Genomic DNA, 22,235 nt, shown 5'->3' with positions numbered 1-22,235 from the left:
TGTGAGATCAAATCTCAATCAAACACCGACCGACAATAGTTTGAAAGTTTAGAAAATAATCAATTTTAATCCTTTAACTTTCAAAATCAGTTAACTTCGACAGTTTATGAAGATGCAATTGTTTCCCGGCTTAAAATCAGGATTTTGGGTAGGATAGACTCGAGTTCCAACATCAGTCAATCAAAAATAAACTAGAAGCAAAATCTTTTTGGCTTTTGTAAAGTTTATATTAAAACACACCTAAAATCTTTTTGGAGTTTTTCATTTTTCAAATGTAAAGACGGAAAACAATAAATAAATATCTACAAAGATGCTGAAACTGAAAGCAGTAAATAAATATTTACAGATATTCTTTTTGCGAGTTTCGAGGGTAAGAGAATCATATCAGTGTACGGTCATCCCAAAACGCTCTTTTTGTTCAATTAGTTAACATTTAGATAAGCATCCTATAACAATTATCGGTTTTGTTGTCCACATAAGCTCAACTTATCAGATGTAATCATGGCGAGGGGATACGATTAGCTATGATTTATACTTACCGACCGGTGTTCATCCACACACGACACATTCCCGTATCAAGGTATGCACGAGAGTTCATCTTACCGGTGAGTATACCGATTATCATCTGTTTGACCGTATAAAGATGTGAGATACTCACTTATTTTGATTTGAAAACCAAGCCCTATGTGATAGAATCACTTATTGATGAGGAACTTGATTTTCGATGCATGAGGGCACAGGAGCAAGTCCGTGAACACGTCAGTACTTTCGTACAGCAAAGAGACGAACTTGACTCCCGGATAAATGTGATATATTATCACTTATTTTGATGGACATGTGATTGTTGATCACTTATTGAGGTCGAATGCAATATGTATACATATGTATAGTATCATGGAAGATCTAGACTTGCGTCCCCGTTATTTTTCAGTAAAAGATACAACCATGATACCCAGATGATAAGCAGCATAAAGACCGAATATCTCAGAACCTCGGCAATCTCTCAAACGAAATTTCGGTACCAAGACCATATGCTAATGAATGGTTCCCACCTGGTCTTCAGTCGATTAAGATTTATATCACCCTGCACACTTTAAAATGATTGTGAGCCTACCGATACATCTTATATAGAGCTGCTTATCGTTTTTCATTTAAGGTTCAGCTTGAAGAGGTTTAGACAGACCACTGATGTACAATCATATTCTCTTTTTCTCGCCAGGAAACTCATTTTTTATTTTCTATTGTTTTTTGTGTTTTTTAATTTTTCGATACTTTTGGATTTTTCAAATTTTGGATTTACTCCCCCTAAAATCAACAAACTAAGATAAATTTTAAAAACACAAAGGTATTTACAAAAATGATTTCCGATGATGGATTAACTCATGTTTTACCTCAATGCCATTTACCAAAATTAAATTTTAATCAGAAATGATTTTATCGAATTTTGGGAAAATGAGTTGGCACGTCGGTAAGCGGTGCGGACCATGACAAACATTGACAAGTTTCATAGTGAAACAATCACGTGTGAGGTGATATTTGAGATCAACGTGTCTGGTCAAAGAGTGTTGTACATTCATAAAGCAGCTTAAAAATCGACAAGTATAGGAGAGATTAGAAATTCAAAACCGTAATCCTGCAACTTCTTTGTGCATTGCCAGGAATTTGAGTGCTCTCCCAAACTGGATATCCACCTGGTGTGGACTTGAAGGTCGATTTTGCAGCTACTTCAATGAATCCGAGAAAAGCTCTTCACAGCAACAAGATCATAAACCTTTGGTTCCGGCTGGTCTTCCATATTGCACCAGCGAAGGTCTTTGACTTTCTCTTTGAAAAGAAGTGTGCGGTTGTTAAATCCATGCCAAGGCATCCGCACACCAAGGTTGGTTTGTTCAACAAACACATTTTCTTCAATTACACCGCGAAGAAACGTACACTGCACGTTTATCTTGTTGATTTTGAACTTCAGACGTGCTGCAGGTGCGTACATTTTGATTGAATCTATCCCAGGGGACCCGATCAAAGCCATTAACAATCAAACTTTGGAATGATTTTCATTTTGTCGAAGCTTTTCAATCTCTTCAATAGACAACTTTGTTTCCCTTTTCTTTTTCTCTCCATCAAAGGCAACAATTTCTTTTGTCGCCTATCTTGTGCAAGGACATTCCACTATCAATAATCCTATGACTATTGATAGTTCCTCCGGGAAGTTCCTGCACACTCACTCAGAGATTAGTTGGAGAGGGGGACCCAAGCCTTCATAGACTTGGGTTGCCCCTTAGAATCAAGAAATGTAATCTCAATCTCTTGATGATTTGGAAATTTCACGCCTCCCCTGAACCTTCACCCGTTTTAGGTTTCCAAGCTTGTTTTTGTTTACCGGATTGTGTATTATTTACAGATTTAGAAATCTCCGGTTTTAACAGTTGTGACAAAATTGGTTTCCTTTTAACAGTTTCTGGTTTTAAAGCCTTTTCAATCACCTTCACATTTTTACGTCGTTGTTTTGTTTCCTGTTCTTTAACTGTGCGTTTGTCAGTTTTTGGTGACACAGGACGAGGTTGTTGATGACCTTGTTCAGAAGGGGCTCTTTCAACAAAATTTGGTTTGGGCGAGTTTGTGCAGTCTTTAATGATGTGCCCAAACTTCCCACATTTGAAACACGTTCTCCTTTCAACAAACTTAGGAGAATTTGATCGACTAGCAGATGTCGAACCTGTAGAACCTGAGGTACTTGCTCTTTCATCACACCCGTTTGTGTGTTGGGTGTAATTGTTATCGCTATTACGTTTCAAAATCTTGACTTGTTGAACAAAATCGGTGTTTGATTTGTTTTCAAAAGTCTCAATTTTATCCGTACCATTAGATGCTACAAATTTAACATCTTTTGCTTTCTTCTTATAACGAACTCCTTTTGAATCAACCTTAGCGTTTGACTTTGGAGCTCGTTGTTGTTGTTTACCCTTAAAAGCAATTGGTTGTTGCTTTGTCGGTGATTTCTGTTTTCCAAATTGTTTTCTGATTTCAGCCTTTGGAATTGGATCACATTGTGTTACCACAACTCCGGGGATGGTCTTTCCCAAAAATTTATTCGTGTTGTCTTCATAAACTTTATCAATCAAGGATGGATTGACATTTTTAATTGGAAAATCTTTGTCCGAATAAATTTTTGCATCACCGACCAAAGTATACAACAAGGTATTGCTTTTAACAGCAGACACACTTTCCTTGTCATTCTTGACATCTTTGACAGGATCTATCACTTGCTTGGCAACAGGTTGCACGGCAGGAGTAGGAGGATCACAAAGAATATGATTCTCAATTGGAATTTCTACTCCTTTTGTCTCATCAAGTGATTCATCCTGATCACTCAAATCTGATTCATCATCCGAAGACTCATAGTCCTCAATGGTTGGAGGACTTTGATTTGAAGCACATGATGACTTTTCTTTGTTATCAGATGAGCCCTTCGATGAATTGTCCGTTTTGAAACCTAAACCAGTTGTAACATCCTCATAATCGAGAGGTACAGATGGTTCAAAACGAGGCATATCCTCTTCATCGGGCATCTTGGTATAGTTGTGTCTTAAAGGAGGTGGACACGCCCTATACCCAACGCCTTTCACGTTCCCTTTCAGTTGTTGAACGTCAATTATGTGATCGAGCACAAATCGGGAGTTAGAATAACTCTCCAATTTTTGCTTGATTGCATCATGCTCGCATTTGGCAATGGCTAACTCCTTTTTGGTTTCCTCAACAATGTTAATGTAATCATTAATACTAACTTGTTTATGATAAACAACTTTGTTCAATTCGGAAACACTTTTCTTTAGGGTTTCAATTACAGATTTAAAATCCTTTTCGTTTCGAGTTAACGCCATGTTTGCCTCTTTGCACTTAGACAATTCAATAACCAAACTTTGATTGTGACTATGAACCGTTTCAGATTCACGTTTCAATTTAGCATATTCAAGTTTCATATCAGCACAATCACTACAGATGCTAGGAGTTTCAGATTTTACCTGACTTGTAGAAGCTGTGACATTAAGGCAGTCTGAGAAGAGAAAGATCCATCTTCAGTGAGAATCTTCTCTATTTCTTCTGATGTAGCATCAACTTTCTTGATCAAGTCAGATTTCTTGTTAGCATCATTCGGCAAATTATCAGCTTCAGAATCAGTTCTTTCATTCAAATTCGATTCTTCATCCGAACTGCCACTGTATCCCGAACTGTCATCATTTCCCGAAGATTCACCATCATTGACATTCTTGACAATTTCAGCATGAAACGCAGTTCCTCCTTGATCTCCACTTCCAAATTGTACAGACCAGGAGTCATCGGCTTTATTTGAGTTGGACGTGGATGTACTTGTTTGATATATGAAAGGATTTTGGTTGCCTTGTTGAGGTTGAGCTTGAGATGGTTTTGGAATATAGGCATTTGGATCAAAAACCGGAGTAGTAGTTGATTGAGGAAACGGAAAGGAACTTGTATTGGACACAAATGTCGTTTGCAATTTTGATTGCTGAGCAGCAGCGGATCTGGCCAAGGCATCGAAACCAGGAAGATACATTTCTGTATTTTGAGGAGCAGGAACTCGTTTAGCTTTCCGGATTTCTTCATCATTCTTGTGTTCCAGCTTCTGAATGAACTCATAGATGTTAACTGTATCTAGAGTACCCGTATGCTTCAACAGCTCAATAAACGAACTCCACTTTGGGGGTAAAGCATCACCAAACCTATTCATCATATCCTGTTGAGTGGCCAAAACCCCATAAGCAAACATTTCACTAATCAAATGATAAAAACGTGTAGTCATATCATTAAGGGTTTCATTTTCCAAAACCTGAAAAGATTCGAATTTCTTCTTCAACAGATCATGACGTGTCTTTCTAGTAGCTGCATATCCTTCTCCTCTCGCTACCACAAGATTCTGTATGTTTTGATTTTGATTCGACACCAAAGCCCATTGACTTGCACTTATGGATGGTTGAGGAAACATATTTCTTGCCCACGCGGCTGCGGAAGTTTGATCTTGACCTGGCTGTGGGTCCATACTCCAATCCCAAGGGCTAGTACAACTCATGTTTGATGTATGTATGTGAAAAACTGATCACACACTTGAAAACAGACTGTTATCACACTTTTGCAAGTCTTCTGTTAAAAATCTATGAGTATCGACGAAACACTTTTGGTAACAGGTTGACGAAACAAATGTGAATTGTGTGCGACGAAACACTTGAAGCCCAATGGTGAAGCCCAATGTATGCGAAGCCCAATTGTCGACGAAACTGAATTAAAGTTTAGATCGACGAAACTGTGTTGATTAAAGGCGACGAAACACAAATGTAAGGCCCTGTCGACGAAACAGTTTGTTGACGAAACTGAATTTTAAACACTTGGTTGTCGAAACAAGATTTGTAAATTCCTTTGGCGAAATAAAAGTCTTGACGAAACGGGTTTATGATAAAGTCACTAAGCCCAAATTATAGTTGCCTAGTTGACGAAACAAAGAAAAGTCCTTTATGAGCTTGGCGAAACAAAGGCCCAAGGTTAATTTTTTTTTTTTTTACGAAACAGAAGGGGGGGGGGGGGGGCTCTTGGGCTTTTATCTAGGCAAAACAAATTATAGTTGGTCAATGAAACAGTTCTTGGGCTTTATAATGGAAAGTCAACGAAACGGAATGATAGTTGGTCAACGAAACAAAAGTTTCTTTTGACCTTTCTTTTTGTGCTTAAGAATTTACGAAACAAGGATTTTTGTTTGGGCTTTAAATGACGAAACTGAATTTACTTTGTTGCTTTTGAAAGTTGACGAAACACAGGATTGCTTATGATATTTACGAATCAAAACGATGGCCCAAAAATAAATTAAGAGGCCCAAAGAATTACGAATCAAAAACAGAAGCCCATGAAGTTGACGAAAGTGAAATTTTGTTTTTTTTTTTTTGTTTCGTCGTCTATGTTTGACGAAATGAAATTATGTTTCGCCAAATCTCGTTTCGTCGAAAAGCAAGTTAGTGAGTTGGTGAAAAGTTGGTACGCTTGACCTTATCTACCTGACACACCAGACAACTTTCGGCTACACCATTCCCAAACTCACCAACCAATAAAGTTTATCAATATTTTAATCCTTTTTCACAGTTCTCAACAACAAACAACTTTCACAAATTACTTTTAAAGATCAAAAAGTGAAATATGAAGAACCCTTTGAATATAACTGAAGAACACGATGAAGATTTGAACTTTCCAGTGACCGAACAATTTTCCGAAAACCCGAAAATGCACAAAACTTTTACTAAAAACCCGGTGTATCACAAGAACAATCAATTTAACAAGGTTTTTTATAAAACTTTTGGCAAAACAACAAGGTTTTCACTGATTTTAGCTACTTTTTCAGAAAATATATGGTTTTTTTTTCAAGAACAACTCGATAAAAAAACCGAAACTTGTTTGGTTTTAAACAAGGATTAGAGCCAAAGCTCTGATACCAATTGTAGGTCCCGTTTTTCCGGTGGATCGATAACGTAAACCTAACCTTGTTTATCAAGAACACGGTAACGGGTGCGGAATCCCCGTGACGGTGCAAACCAAACAAAGTGTAAAATAAGAACACGCGTAACCAAAAGATTCAATATCTATTGATTAGGGATGAGTACAACCCGAAACATATACAAACAATGTTTACAGAGTTTCACTAAGTCTCACAGGTCTCTCATCTATTTCACACAGAAACTGAGAGGGGTATTTATACTAGACACAGACACAGACTTGACGAAACGCATAAAGGCCACGACGAAACACTAAAGTCGACGAAACACATTCTGTTTCGTCGACATACATATTAAATCTAAACTTTGTTTTGTCGACATGTTATGAGCCCACTCCAAAGTCAAAGTCCACTAACAAGCTTTAGGCCCAAATGAAGTTTACGGCCCAGATGTGTTCCTGTTATAATCTTTCACCAATTCAAAGTTTGTGACATCACCATGACATCACAATGATGATGTCATGGTGATGTGGAGAGACTTGTTCTTGCTCTTCCAATTCAGGAAGACTTATTTCGCCGGTTGGTTGATGTCATGGTGATGTGTAAACGGGACATGGCTTGCGGCGCTCCGTGCTTCGCGTGTCGAACTCTGGGGCGCACGACGGAGGAATGTCGTGACGTCGGGCTTGAGCCGGACATAACCGTGTCGAAACCAAGTCGAACTGAGCCGAGTCGAACCGAGCCGAGTCGCGTCCACACAAAGTGTATCAATATTAGGGTTTAGAGAGTTTTTTTTTGTATAAAGAAGATAGATTTAAATATGTGATTGACATTGTACGGGGTTTGAAGCATGATGCCGAGGGTTTGAATGCTAATCTATAAAGGTGATTGAAATCTCCGGTGTCATAACTCACTCATCTCACCTAGAATAACACTGTTACTAAAACTGATCATCACCTGGACAATTTCTTTTTTTAAATACTGATGATTAGCATTTCACTGATCATATTTTATGCTTCTATGTATGTATTGACCAGTTGATTTAAGGGTTTAGTTCTATGGTTCCATTTTTTTGGTTCACTTTGAGCACAGATTAACTGTGGTTTAAACTGATCTACATTGAAAATGAGTTGAATGTCGAAGCCAGTCTCACAAAGGCTACTGATGAGGAAGGGCTCACTTTGTACCCGTACGAACGCCTTATAACAGTATCCGCCGACCCTACTACAGACATCGATGTAACCAAAAGAGAGGTATTGTTTTTGAAATCTTGTGTTACGAGATGAGTACCACTGTTGGGTGAAAAAAATGTTTTGAAATCTTGTGTTACTTATTGAGTACCATTGTTGGGTTAAAACAGTGTTTTGAAACTACTGTTGGGTCAACAGATGGATGAAAACTTATGTTTGAAACCACTGTTGGGTTAAAACAGTGTTTTATGGAGGAAACACTGGTTGAAACCACTGTTGGGTTGAAACGGTGGTTTGAAACCACCGTTGGGTTAAAACAGTGTTTTGACTTTGGTCAAATAGATGTTTAAAATTCCTAAAACAGTGTTTTGACTTTGTTCAAACAAATGTTTGAAACCAACAGTGGGGTTAAAACAGATGTTTGAAAGCAGATGATGCTTTCAGACGTTTGAAACAGATGATGCTTTCAGACGTTTGGTCAAACAGATGTTTGAAAGCAGATGATGCTTTCAGACGGAAGGAATATCAGATAGCTGTAGATGCTTATATTCAGGTATGTTTTTTTATAACAAATTAAAAGGATATTGTTTGCTTTTAAAATCTAATCTTTTCATGCTGACAATGAAACATGCAATTGATTTTGACCTGAGTTACTGTGACAACTCGAACTTTAGACCTATTTGTGTAACGACATGTGGTTATGAGAACATTATTAATTGAATGAACACCTGATATGTTATGTTTATGTGCATTATATGTGTATGTATGTTATGTGTTGCACGAGCCCAAATCACACACCCACTCGACCGCACAAGGCCATTGGGCCGTGTTACTTGTAAACGAGTTCATGGGCAACCCAAGTGAGGGTTCGGCCCACTTTCCCTTAGTCGCGTAAACATCCTAGTTAGGGATTGGTTTTGTAGTTGTTACAATTCACACATCACACATACATAACCCTAGCTCTCCTCTCTCTCGTCCCTTTCTCTCTTGAAGCCGACGGCACTCAAAGGCTCACGAGTTTGGAATTGTTCTTGCATCCTCCACCTTTCGGTTAGTGTCTGGTTATTTAATTGGTTGATGTTATGTGGTTCACATGTTTTAGAATTGCATGATGATAAACTAGGGCTAATCCGGTTAGTGTTTGATGTTAAGTGCTTGCTAAACGATGCTTTGATTATGGGTTATTGAATGTTTGTAAATCGGCTGTTGATTGACGTATGAATGGTTATTCGGGTTGTTGAATCGGATGAGATGTGATATTGATCTAAACCGAATTGATGTTGTGATGCCTTGCATGCGTGATGATGATGTTTGAATTTAATTGATCGGTTGGTACGAATTGCTATTAGATGATAAGGCTAATCAGATTGAATGTTATATGTTATTCTTGTTGATTTTTAATTAGATTAGGGTTCATACGATTCATGTTGTTACTGCCCGTTGATCGATATTTTGGTTAACTAATTCGTGAAAACGGGTAATTGATTTGATAATCATGGAAACCGAATATGTTAATTTATTTGCATAAATGCTTGTAACCGATCTGCATGAAATCAGGAAAATGGTTACTATTGATAGACCAACACGGTTGCGAGTCGATACCTCCAGTTGCGACTCGAAACCACAACACTAGCACAAGCAGCACAAGTCGCAACCGAGGTTGCGAGTCCTGTTGCGACTCGTAACCGGACCATGACAAGCCGAAACCACAGCGTTGCGACACCTCCTGTTGCGACTCGAGATCACTGTTGCGACTCGAAATCACTGGTTGCGACTCGAGACCAGTGATGCATGCACGCTGATCGGACCATGCACTGTCACGAGCCCAATCAATTGGGCCAAACAATTTGGACTTATGTAGTTGACTGTTATGTTATTGGGCTGCTATGTGTTACTAATTGGGTCGGATAGTTATTGGACTGGACTTGATCGCACAATCCAGTTCAGTCGCACAAGGTTACCGGTAGGGGTGTTCAAGATCGGATAATCCGGTTTTCGGATATCCGAAAATCGGATATCCGAAATTTCGGATAGTGAAATATTGACATCCGAACCCGAATCCGAAATTTCGGATATCCGAAAATCGGATATCCGAAATTTTGGATTCGGGTTCGGATATCTAATCGGATATCCGAATATCTAATTTTTTATTTAATTTTTATTTTTTTATTCTTTTTTAATATTTGAAACCAGATTTTTCGGATAGTTTCGGATATCTAAATATAAATTTCGGATATTTTTCGGATATTTCGGATTTTTTTTGGATATTTCGGATATTTTTCGGATACTTCGGATATTTTTCGGATACTTCGGATATTTTTTCGGATATTTCGGATATTTTTCGGATACTTCGGATATTTTTCGGATACTTCGGATATTTTCGGATATTCGGATATCCGAAAAAAATAAAAATTAAATTTTCGGATATTTTCGGATAATCCGATTATCCGAAAATTCTCAAAATCACTATCCGAATCCGAATCCGAATTTTGGATTATCCGATTTTCAGATATCCGAAAATTCGGATATCCGAAAATTCGGATATTTCGGATACGGGTTTTCGGATATTTCGGATTTGGTTTCGGATTCGGATTTTTTTGAACACCCCTAGTTACCGGGCCGCACAAATAAACCCTATTTTGTTATTTAGGCCGAGTATCATTGGGCTTATTCAAATCGTACAAGTAAATGTGTTGTGATCGTTACTGGTATTGCTTAACTGTCAAACGTTGCCATGATTTATACGTGATAATAATGCGTTAATTTATGTGATGCATACGTGTATTACCTTAGTCGAAACCTGACTTGTACAAAAACCGTGATAGGACGTGGTTGACCATTTACTTGCTACCTGTACTCTTTGTGTATCTGCCGAGCAAACCAAGGTGAGTTCACACAGCCAAGGCATGGGATTCCCGGGTTGGGAATTGGGTTGGATATGTTGGAAAGAATTACTTGTAATACGCATTCACTAGACTATAGACCATCGTCCTCAGGATAGTCAGGACACGTTACGTAAATCCTGCGTAACCCAGTAATTGCCAATTGTCTCCCGGGTCGGGAGGACACGTTACGTAAATCCTGCGTAACCCAATACCTTCTACTGTCTTCCGGGTCGGAAGGACACGCTGCGTAAATCCTGCGCAGCCCCCACACGTACCACTGTCCTCGGGGAAGGGCACGTCACGTAAATCCTGTGTGACCCTGTACGTATTCCTGTTCTCGGGTTAAGAAGAACACATGGTTGGAAATAGTCTAGGAAGTACCATAATGGGAAGCCCCGTTATAAAGGATAAACGTGGGAATCCCTCACCAATAGAATATTCCTGCTTGGGAAGCCTTATTAGATGAACTTACGCATGATTATTACGAACTTACTTTCTGTGAACTCGCTCAACTAGTTGTTGACTATTTGCTGCATGCCTTGCAGGACCTTAGGTACATTATGGAGCTTGCACAGGGAGGAGCAGGTCGTTGTGGGATATGGATCATGAACGATATTTGAACTTATAACTATTTTGGAGTTTACACTACTATGCTTCCGCTACTTAAACAATGTTTGGTTTTGAAACATCAATCATGTCATGATGAACTACCTTAATTACTTTTATTATTATTAAATGCTATGTTTGATATGATTGATGGCTTGATCCTGGTCATGTCACGCCTCCAAGCGGTGGTACTCCGCGGGTGGATTTTGGGGGTGTGACAGATTGATATCAGAGCCATTGGTTATAGAGAACTAGGTTTTAATATGGGAAAACGTTTTTATTAAAACCAGACTATAACCAGAACAGTGCTCTCAACGATCCACAACGACGCTTCGCTCCACGTGCAAGACTCGACATCCTAGGTAATATGGTTTATGTTTATTGCCGGTATGCTAGAACTATGTAGAACTTTGCTCGTATTGCGCTTAGATACACATGACACTATTACATGAGAATCCCTACGTGCTTGCTCTTTTCTGTCATCGCCCTACTCGCGAACCACTCTCACTTACGTTACTTTTACTATGAAGATCATGTCTGGACGAATTAACATGACTCAAGCCCAACTAGAGGCTCTCGTTCAAGCTCAAGTTGCTGCGGCACTTGCAGCCGCACAAGCAGGAGGTATATCCTGTAGTTATAGCACACATTAGGATCCTTAGATCATACACTCCTAAACTAGCCCTTGTAATTAAACCTTGTCCTATTCGTACACAATAGGTCAACCCGCACAGCAACCAGTCTGCATTTTCAAGAATTTCATGGACTGTCATCCAAGTACCTTCAGCGGCACGGAGGGAGCGGTTGGACTCCTCCATTGGTTCGAAAGGCTCGAAACTGACTTCGAGGTGCATGATTGCCCTGAGTCTCGTAGAGTGAAGTTTGCTACTAGAACACTCGAAGGTGTTGCATTAACCTGGTGGGAAGCACAGGTTCAGATGTTAGGACTGGCAGCTGCTAACGCCACTCCCTGGAACGAGTTTAAGGATTTAATTAAGGAAGAGTTTTGTAGTCGAGAAGACATCCACAAACTAGAAGAAGAGTTCCTCAAGCTACAGATGGTGGGGTCTGAAATTGAAGTTTATACGAGGAGATCAAACGAGTTAGCCACATTTTGTCCTACTATGGTAGACCCTCCCACCAAGCGCATCGAACTGTATCTCAAGGGTCTAGTGCCCGAAATTCAGAGTCTTATGACCACAGCTAACCTTGGCACTATCCAGCAAGTCACTCGACTGGCTCATCGTCTCACAGACCAGGCTGTAGAACAGAACAAACTACCGAAGCGTGCTGAGACTGATACTGCATGTGCTTCTAGAGATAACAAACGCAAGTGGGATGAAAACCTGAGCACGGGATTGATTTTGGTCCAGCCTCTGACGCAGAAGCAAGAGACAGATGACTACCATTGGCCCGGACAGCAGTTTTCTAGTAATCATGGGCAGAAAAGATATCGGGGAATTCACCCATGGTGCAACCATTGTAACAGACACCACAGTGGACGGTGTCGCAAGGAACGATGTCAGAGATGTCTTAAGATTGGTCATGAAGCTAAGGATTGTCGAAACTCACGTCCTGTAGGTCAGGAACAACAGCCTCAAGCCCCACAGGCTCAGTGGCAGCAGCAAAGTTTCAGAGAATGTTTTCAGTATAGTACAAAGGATCACTATGAGAGACACTATCCACAATTGAACTGGAACCAGAACCAGAACCACGACCATGGAAGCAGGAACGGCAATGGGGTTAGCAACGGGGGAAACAATGGAAACAATGACGCCCACGACCGTGTGTCTGGGATGGGTCAGGGTGATGCAAGGGACGATCTTAACATAATAATGGGTAAGTTACTTCTTGTCGACTCTTATGTTACTATATTGTTTGATTCGGGTGTGAATACCAATTATTTGTCCTTGAAGTTAGCCGAATGATAAAACATACACCAACTCCCTTGAGCACCCAACGTGTCGTAGTATTAGTTAATGGTAAGGTCTAGAAGCTATACTTAGTTCTGGGTTGTAATCTTATCCTCGCTGGTCAGACGTTTCCTACCGACCTCATTCCTATAGTTCTGGACAGCAACCATAGCTCGCGCACCATATCGTTTAGCTCCATCAGGATTGGAAGAACTGTCAAAACAGCTGCAAGAGCTCTTGGAAAAGGGTTTCATACGTCCGAGCTCTTCGCCTTGGGGAGCTCCAGTACTTGTCGTGAGAAAGAAAGACGGTACGTTCAGAATGTGCATCGACTACCGTGAACTAAACAAGGTGACGGTGAAGAACCGTTGTCCTCTTCCGCGCATCGACGACTTATTCGACCAGTTGCAAGGGTCGAGTTACTATTCCAAGATAGACTTGAGGTCAGGATACCATCAGCTGAGAGTCCGGGATGAGGACGTCTCCAAGACTGCATTCAGAACTCGCTACGGCCACTACGAGTTTCTTGTCATGCCGTTCGGGTTAACGAACGCGCCTGCTGTATTTATGGATCTTATGAACAGGGTGTGCAAACCCTACCTTGGCAAGTTCGTCATAGTATTCATCGACGACATTCTAATTTACTCCAAGAGTCAGGAGGAACTCGAGCAGCATCTTCGCCTTATTTTGGAACTCCTTCGGAAGGAACAGCTGTACGCCAAGCTTTCTAAATGCGACTTCTGGCTTCGTGAAGTCCACTTCTTAGGCCATGTGGTAAACAGGGATGGGATCCATGTTGATCCATCCAAAGTAGATTCGATCAGAAACTGGCCTGCACCACGTACGCCAACGGAAATACGCCAATTCTTGGGTTTGGCAGGTTATTACAGACGGTTTATCAAGGATTTCTCAAAGATTGCTCAGCCGCTTACGCTACTGACACAGAAGGGTGTCGTTTATCGCTGGGGAGAGCCCCAGGAGACTGCTTTCAGTACCTAAAGGATAGACTTTGCAGCGCACCTATTCTTTCACTGCCAGAGGGCACAGATGACTTTGTAGTATATTGTGACGCATCGATACAGGGTCTGGGTTGCGTATTGATGCAGCGGGATAAAGTTATTGCCTACGCCTCTCGTCAACTAAAGGTTCATGAACGGAACTACACAACGCACGATTTAGAGCTGGGAGCTGTTGTTTTCGCGCTTAAGATATGGCGACACTACCTGTACGGTACCAGGTGCACGATTTACACCGATCACAGTAGTCTCGAGCATATTCTTAAGCAAAAGGAATTGAATATGCGTCAACGACGATGGGTCGAGCTACTCAACGATTACGAATGCGCTATCAAGTACCATCCAGGCAAAGCCAATGTGGTGGCTGACGCTCTTAGTCGAAAGGACACCTTACCGAAGCGTGTGCGAGCGCTACAGCTTACTTTTCAGTCCAGTCTTCCTGCTCAGATACGAGCTGCTCAGATAGAAGCATTGAAGCCCGAAAACGTCAAGGCTGAAGCCTTACGCGGCTCACGACAGCAAATGGAACAGAAGGCAGACGGCGCCTACTATGTAACGGGGCGTATTTGGGTCCCATTTTATGGCGGTCTACGCGAACTTGTAATGGACGAAGCTCACGAGTCTCGTTACTCGGTACACCCAGGGTCGGACAAAATGTACCACGACATCAGCACTACTTATTGGTGGCCTAGTATGAAGGCCCACATCGCTACGTACGTTGGAAAATGCCTGACCTGTGCAAGGGTCAAGGTTGAATATCAGAAACCAGCTGGTCTACTCCAGCAGCCTAAGATACCTCAATGGAAATGGGAAGAAATTTCCATGGATTTCGTTACAGGCCTACCTAGATCCCAGCGGGGGAACGACACTATATGGGTGATCGTGGATCGACTCACCAAGTCTGCACACTTCCTAGCTATAAAGGAAACGGATAAGTTCTCCACTCTCGCAGACATCTACCTTAAAGAAGTTGTTTCGAGGCACGGGGTGCCCACATCCATCATTTCGGATCGCAATGCACGATTCACGTCAGATTTTGGCAAGCAATGCACAAATCTTTCGGCTCACGATTAGACATGAGCACAGCATATCATCCTCAGACGGATGGGCAGTCTGAGCGAACGATCCAAACTCTAGAAGACATGCTTCGGGCATGCGTTATCGATTTCGGCAACGGTTGGGAAAAGCATCTCCCTTTGGTGGAGTTCTTGTATAATAATAGTTATCACACCAGCATTCAAGCCGCTCCATTTGAGGCATTGTACGGGCGTAAATGCCGGTCACCTCTCTGTTGGGCAGAGGTGGGGGATAGTCAGATCACGGGTCCAGAGATTGTAGTGGAAGCCACAGAAAAGATTGCACAGATACGACAACGCATGGCGGCAGCACGCGACCGTCAGAAAGCCTACGCGGACAAGCGTAGAAAGCCTTTGGAATTTCAGGTCGGGGACCGGGTATTATTGAAAGTCTCACCCTGGAAGGGTGTGGTACGTTTTGGCAAACGGGGCAAACTAAATCCGCGGTACGTCGGACCATTCGAAATCATAGAAAAGATTGGCAAAGTAGCATACAAGCTAAACCTACCAGCTGAACTCGGGGCAGTTCACAATGTCTTTCATGTGTCGAACCTAAAGAAGTGCCTATCAGATGAAACCCTCATCATTCCTTTTAAGGAACTCACTATCGACGAGCGGTTGCAGTTCGTCGAGGAACCAGTAGAAATCACGGACCGGGATGTGAAGGTCCTCAAAAACAAGAGAATCCCTCTTGTTCGAGTACGTTGGAACTCCAAACGTGGCCCAGAGTACACCTGGGAACGCGAAGACAGGATGACAGAAAAGTACCCCCAGTTATTCGAAACCAATGCAACCACTACTGAGGACGAAGCTACTACTTCGGAATTTCGGGACGAAATTCCAGATCAACGGGGGGAGGATGTGACACCCCAGGAAAACCAGTGAACGTTATAACTTACCTAGCTTCCTCAGTGAGTGCACACCAAATTTCGGGACGAAATTTCCAATTAGTTGGGGATAATGTGACAACTCGAACTTTAGACCTATTTGTGTAACGACATGTGGTTATGAGAACATTATTAATTGAATGAACACCTGATATGTTATGTTTATGTGCATTATATGTGTATGTATGTTATGTGTTGCACGAGCCCAAATCACACACCCACTCGACCGCACAAGGCCATTGGGCCGTGTTACTTGTAAACGAGTTCATGGGCAACCCAAGTGAGGGTTCGGCCCACTTTCCCTTAGTCGCGTAAACATCCTAGTTAGGGATTGGTTTTGTAGTTGTTACAATTCACACATCACACACACATAACCCTAGCTCTCCTCTCTCTCGTCCCTTTCTCTCTTGAAGCCGACGGCACTCAAAGGCTCACGAGTTTGGAATTGTTCTTGCATCCTCCACCTTTCGGTTAGTGTCTGGTTATTTAATTGGTTGATGTTATGTGGTTCACATGTTTTAGAATTGCATGATGATAAACTAGGGCTAATCCGGTTAGTGTTTGATGTTAAGTGCTTGCTAAACGATGCTTTGATTATGGGTTATTGAATGTTTGTAAATCGGCTGTTGATTGACGTATGAATGGTTATTCGGGTTGTTGAATCGGATGAGATGTGATATTGATCTAAACCGAATTGATGTTGTGATGCCTTGCATGCGTGATGATGATGTTTGAATTTAATTGATCGGTTGGTACGAATTGCTATTAGATGATAAGGCTAATCAGATTGAATGTTATATGTTATTCTTGTTGATTTTTAATTAGATTAGGGTTCATACGATTCATGTTGTTACTGCCCGTTGATCGATATTTTGGTTAACTAATTCGTGAAAACGGGTAATTGATTTGATAATCATGGAAACCGAATATGTTAATTGATTTGCATAAATGCTTGTAACCGATCTGCATGAAATCAGGAAAATGGTTACTATTGATAGACCAACACGGTTGCGAGTCGATACCTCCAGTTGCGACTCGAAACCACAACACTAGCACAAGCAGCACAAGTCGCAACCGAGGTTGCGAGTCCTGTTGCGACTCGTAACCGGACCATGACAAGCCGAAACCACAGCGTTGCGACACCTCCTGTTGCGACTCGAGATCACTGTTGCGACTCGAAATCACTGGTTGCGACTCGAGACCAGTGATGCATGCACGCTGATCGGACCATGCACTGTCACGAGCCCAATCAATTGGGCCAAACAATTTGGACTTATGTAGTTGACTGTTATGTTATTGGGCTGCTATGTGTTACTAATTGGGCCGGATAGTTATTGGACTGGACTTGATCGCACAATCCAGTTCAGTCGCACAAGGTTACCGGGCCGCACAAATAAACCCTATTTTGTTATTTAGGTCGAGTATCATTGGGCTTATTCAAATCGTACAAGTAAATGTGTTGTGATCGTTACTGGTATTGCTTAACTGTCAAACGTTGCCATGATTTATACGTGATAATAATGCGTTAATTTATGTGATGCATACGTGTATTACCTTAGTCGAAACCTGACTTGTACAAAAACCGTGATAGGACGTGGTTGACCATTTACTTGCTACCTGTACTCTTTGTGTATCTGCCGAGCAAACCAAGGTGAGTTCACACAGCCAAGGCATGGGATTCCCGGGTTGGGAATTGGGTTGGATATGTTGGAAAGAATTACTTGTAATACGCATTCACTAGACTATAGACCATCGTCCTCAGGATAGTCAGGACACGTTACGTAAATCCTGCGTAACCCAGTAATTGCCAATTGTCTCCCGGGTCGGGAGGACACGTTACGTAAATCCTGCGTAACCCAATACCTTCTACTGTCTTCCGGGTCGGAAGGACACGCTGCGTAAATCCTGCGCAGCCCCCACACGTACCACTGTCCTCGGGGAAGGGCACGTCACGTAAATCCTGCGTGACCCTGTACGTATTCCTGTTCTCGGGTTAAGAAGAACACATGGTTGGAAATAGTCTAGTAAGTACCATAATGGGAAGCCCCGTTATAAAGGATAAACGTGGGAATCCCTCACCAATAGAATATTCCTGCTTGGGAAGCCTTATTAGATGAACTTACGCATGATTATTACGAACTTACTTTCTGTGAACTCGCTCAACTAGTTGTTGACTATTTGCTGCATGCCTTGCAGGACCTTAGGTACATTATGGAGCTTGCACAGGGAGGAGCAGGTCGTTGTGGGATATGGATCATGAACGATATTTGAACTTATAACTATTTTGGAGTTTACACTACTATGCTTCCGCTACTTAAACAATGTTTGGTTTTGAAACATCAATCATGTCATGATGAACTACCTTAATTACTTTTATTATTATTAAATGCTATGTTTGATATGATTGATGGCTTGATCCTGGTCATGTCACGCCTCCAAGCGGTGGTACTCCGCGGGTGGATTTTGGGGGTGTGACAGTTACGCTACGTTGTTATCGAATCGTAGTCTCTGTTGGATGCGCCTTGGGTAAGCTGATCGGGCGTAAAGTCAAATATACGGATGGTGATGATACTCGATTGGTGTGGAAACCAAAGGCGAAGGTATGATTTTCATGTGTTTTCAGATTTTTTTGTGGAGAAAATGATCACGAAAATGCTGATCGATACGACGATGAAGATAAGCGTCTCAGAATTATATCTGTTTTTTTATTAACCCTTTTAACCTCTGTTGACCAACCCTCTTAACCTCTGTTGATTAACCCGTTCTAACCCCTGTTGACCATTAGTTCGTATCAGAGGTTTGAGCTTGAGCTGGTAAGTTGAAGTCGCCGCTTCCGCCACATCCACTTCCGTCTAACGGGCTTAAGCGGAAGCTTAGTAACGATTTCGGTGTTGAAAATGGCGTATCCTGATCGGATGATATTGGAGTCAAGGTAGTTTTTGTAAATCTAACAGAATTTATTATTTTTATTAGTTTAAAGTTTAAACACAATTGTTGTATTAGATTTATAATATTATTATGATTATGATGTGGCTCGGTTTAGGCTATAGTTTAAAGTTCCAACAATATTTTCTGAGTCTAGATTGAAGACAGTGTAATTCCAATTCATCTCTCAACTTGATGTTACATAAAGCGAACAATTTTTGCATTCTTAAGTGTTTTTTTCTTTATCTCTATAGCTATGATTTTGACGGAGCCCCTCCTAATATGAAGAAACAAGAGCTTGCAAAACGGTAAGTTGGTAATCCGATTCTTGCTCCATGCCTAATTAATATTTAAATATAAATGTCAGTAGTTTTGGTGTAAGGTTTAAATGGTTTTACGAGTTATGATATAATTACTCAAGGAGAGAAGACACAACAACTGGCTTAAATGAGGCTATAAAAGTAAATTAAGTGTTTTTTTCTTTCTTGATTGTGCATTTGAATGTTTTGCCTATTGCTTTCACTTTATTTTTCCAATTTCTTGCATTCTTTAATTCACTCTTCACTTAATCATTTGTCACATGTTGCTGTTATTGTAGTCTGGCGATAAGGAAGATAGCGATGAATTTAGTAAACGTACAGTGAAGGTAAGTAAGAACATACAGTGTTAAGCCGATAGTTTACAGAATATAGAGCTCGAATGATTGTGAAGAAAATAGGAATCATCATCATCTGGATGAGCTTGCTCAGGCTTCTAAGATGGGGAATTTTGTTTTTATTTGCTGCATTTGGATCTAGATACTTCAATTTTATGTGCAAATTAAGTGACAGTCTGTTAGGGTTTCTAATACTTTGCTATTCCCCATGACTAAAAGTTTTTGTTTTAGACTTTGTTACAATTTTGTTGAAAGTGTAAGGTCAATTACTTGATCATTTGATTTTTTTTTTTGTAGGATATGCAAGATATTAGAAACTATTATGAAGGATTACTGTCTGCTGTTGCAGCTATGACAAATAGTATATTTGGTAGGTGTTTTTTTTAATCCAGAGGATATATTTTTTACAAGAAATTGCCGTATGAAAATGATGAAGTCTGTTATATTTTGTATCTCATAGTTCTCAGAGACTACAGGAAGTAGGGACCTGTTTGCTGAACAAAACCATAACCGATGCTGATAGTGAATGTGGTAATAATTAATAAAACTGTTTGGTTGTTTTTACAGTATGTATGATTTTTGTATACACTTTTGATTGATGTGTTTACTATATTTGTTCAGGTAGAGTGTTATCAACTCTAGGAAATATACAATCAGAACTCCAAAATATTGTTGATATTTATGTGAGTTACTGAGTACTAAGTATGTTGTTATTGTCGTGCCTATGTTATTGTTGTTTTTTCATAGCAGTGACATGTTCCTCTTTGTATGTTAGCACTATATGTGATCATGACAATTACAAATCCATTAGAATCTCTGTTATCCGAGCTGCAAAAAGTGGAGGTTTGTCTTTCTTGATCTATATCCAAATTCTTTTTCAGTATAATTAGGGATGTCCTAATTTTTTTTATTTATGCACAATATTTCAGTAGTTTATTTATTGCCATTAACTTAATTATGGCTTAACACTTTGTCACCAAGGAAGAGAAAGCCCAGGTGTTCCAGAAGGTCAAAGTGGTCAAAGTTCATCTGATGTTTCAAGATTTACAATCATGGAATATAGAACAATGTGTGCTTGATTGTTATTTAGTTGTTATTTAAAAGATGTTCCACTATATTAGTTATTTATTTGTTATTAAAAAGATGTTCCGTTTTTTTATAATCTATTTTAATTAAACCTTAAAAAATGTATACTCATTCGTCGTTTAATAAAATGTGTTATGCATGGTTTTCTATGAAACGACCTGTGTGCAAACACGGGTCTTACCGCTAGTACTATATAATAAAAGAAACCACGTGAGAGACACGTGACGCTCTATAAGACGGTCTTAATTACTTTTCCAAATGTTTATTATGGAAAGTCAATTATTGATAATATTAAATTTAAAATTTGTTGAAGAGATTTTAATGATAAAGACAAAGATAACTGATAATAATATATTAATTATTAAAATCTAAAAAAATATATTAGCGTTTTAAATATTTATAAGAGTAAACTGCCATTTTGGTCCTTGTAGTTTGGACACTTTTGCCATTTTAATCCAAATCTCAAACTTTTTAAATCTGGGTCCGTGTGGTTTCACTTTTATTGCCATTTTAGTCCAAAAGTGAATTTTGACCAGAATCCCCAAATTAAACCCCCTGTTTTGTCCTTTTGCTCAGGGGTATTTTTGTCATTTTAAACATTAACATATATATATATATATATATATATATATATAAAATAGAAAATCCTCAAAACTCAATTTGATTATATAGTCATCATCATCACCATCCCAACATCTGCATCTATTTCTTCTTTCTTTCTCACCCTAGCAACACCACCCCTCTTCTTCTTTCTTTCTCACCCCAGACATTACCACATGCCACCACAACCATCACTTTTTTTTCTTTTTCTAACCAATTCAGATTAAGAGCCAAAAACCAAAAGCCACAAGTTTTAGATCCATCTCTATTCAAATCCATCTCTTTGACAGGAATCCTAGCCGCAAGTTTCAGATCCACCGCTAAATCTGACACTTGTCACTCCCGATCTAGACAAAAGTAGTGTAACACCCCGTGTTTTCGAATGTCAAAGTCCAAGTCAAGTTTGACTTCTTTGACTGTAATTAGTCTATTTTATGTTTTATTATTTGTATTATGTGGAGTAAGTGTTGTTAATCAAAGTAATCGAACGAATCGAATGTTTAATCGACGCGAAACGCTTTACGACTGTGAATAGTAGGAAGTAACAATGTGATAAAGCCAATCAATCAATAACCAAGCTAATCAAATCATCACTCGAACTCGAAACTCAATTATGCGACTTTGGTGTTATTATACGTGTGTGTGCCTTACATGTTACCTGTACGTGCTTACTTTATGTTATGTGTGGTGATCAATCGAACCGAAACTCGAAACTCAATCGAACTCAATCAAAATCGAATTATGATAATTGGTGGAGAAGAGACAGTGCAAGATATAGATGCTTGTATGTAGATATAGTGGTTGGGATTAAAAGTAATTTGAATAGGAAACTCTATCGTATTCGTATCGTCTTCAATCGAAATCGAAATATCAGAAATCGTCGCACCGAACGCTCAAAACGGGTTGTTG

General features: G+C 40.1%; 1 long non-coding RNA gene across 1 annotated transcript; it reads left to right on the top strand.

The window, feature by feature from the left end:
- The first annotated feature begins 8,006 nt into the window (after window positions 1-8,006).
- Window positions 8,007-20,799, top strand: LOC110878432. Its single transcript, XR_004867084.1, has 6 exons — window positions 8,007-8,230; window positions 18,566-19,631; window positions 19,938-20,010; window positions 20,101-20,171; window positions 20,262-20,323; window positions 20,416-20,799. It is a non-coding gene; the product is annotated as an uncharacterized LOC110878432 (long non-coding RNA).
- Window positions 20,800-22,235: the final 1,436 nt, after the last annotated feature.

The sequence above is a fragment of the Helianthus annuus genome, chromosome 9 (assembly GCF_002127325.2).
Source record: "Helianthus annuus cultivar XRQ/B chromosome 9, HanXRQr2.0-SUNRISE, whole genome shotgun sequence".
NCBI lineage: Eukaryota > Viridiplantae > Streptophyta > Magnoliopsida > Asterales > Asteraceae > Helianthus > Helianthus annuus.
The sequence above is the reverse complement of the archived record's forward strand: the minus strand, read 5'-3'. Positions and strand labels throughout refer to the sequence as shown.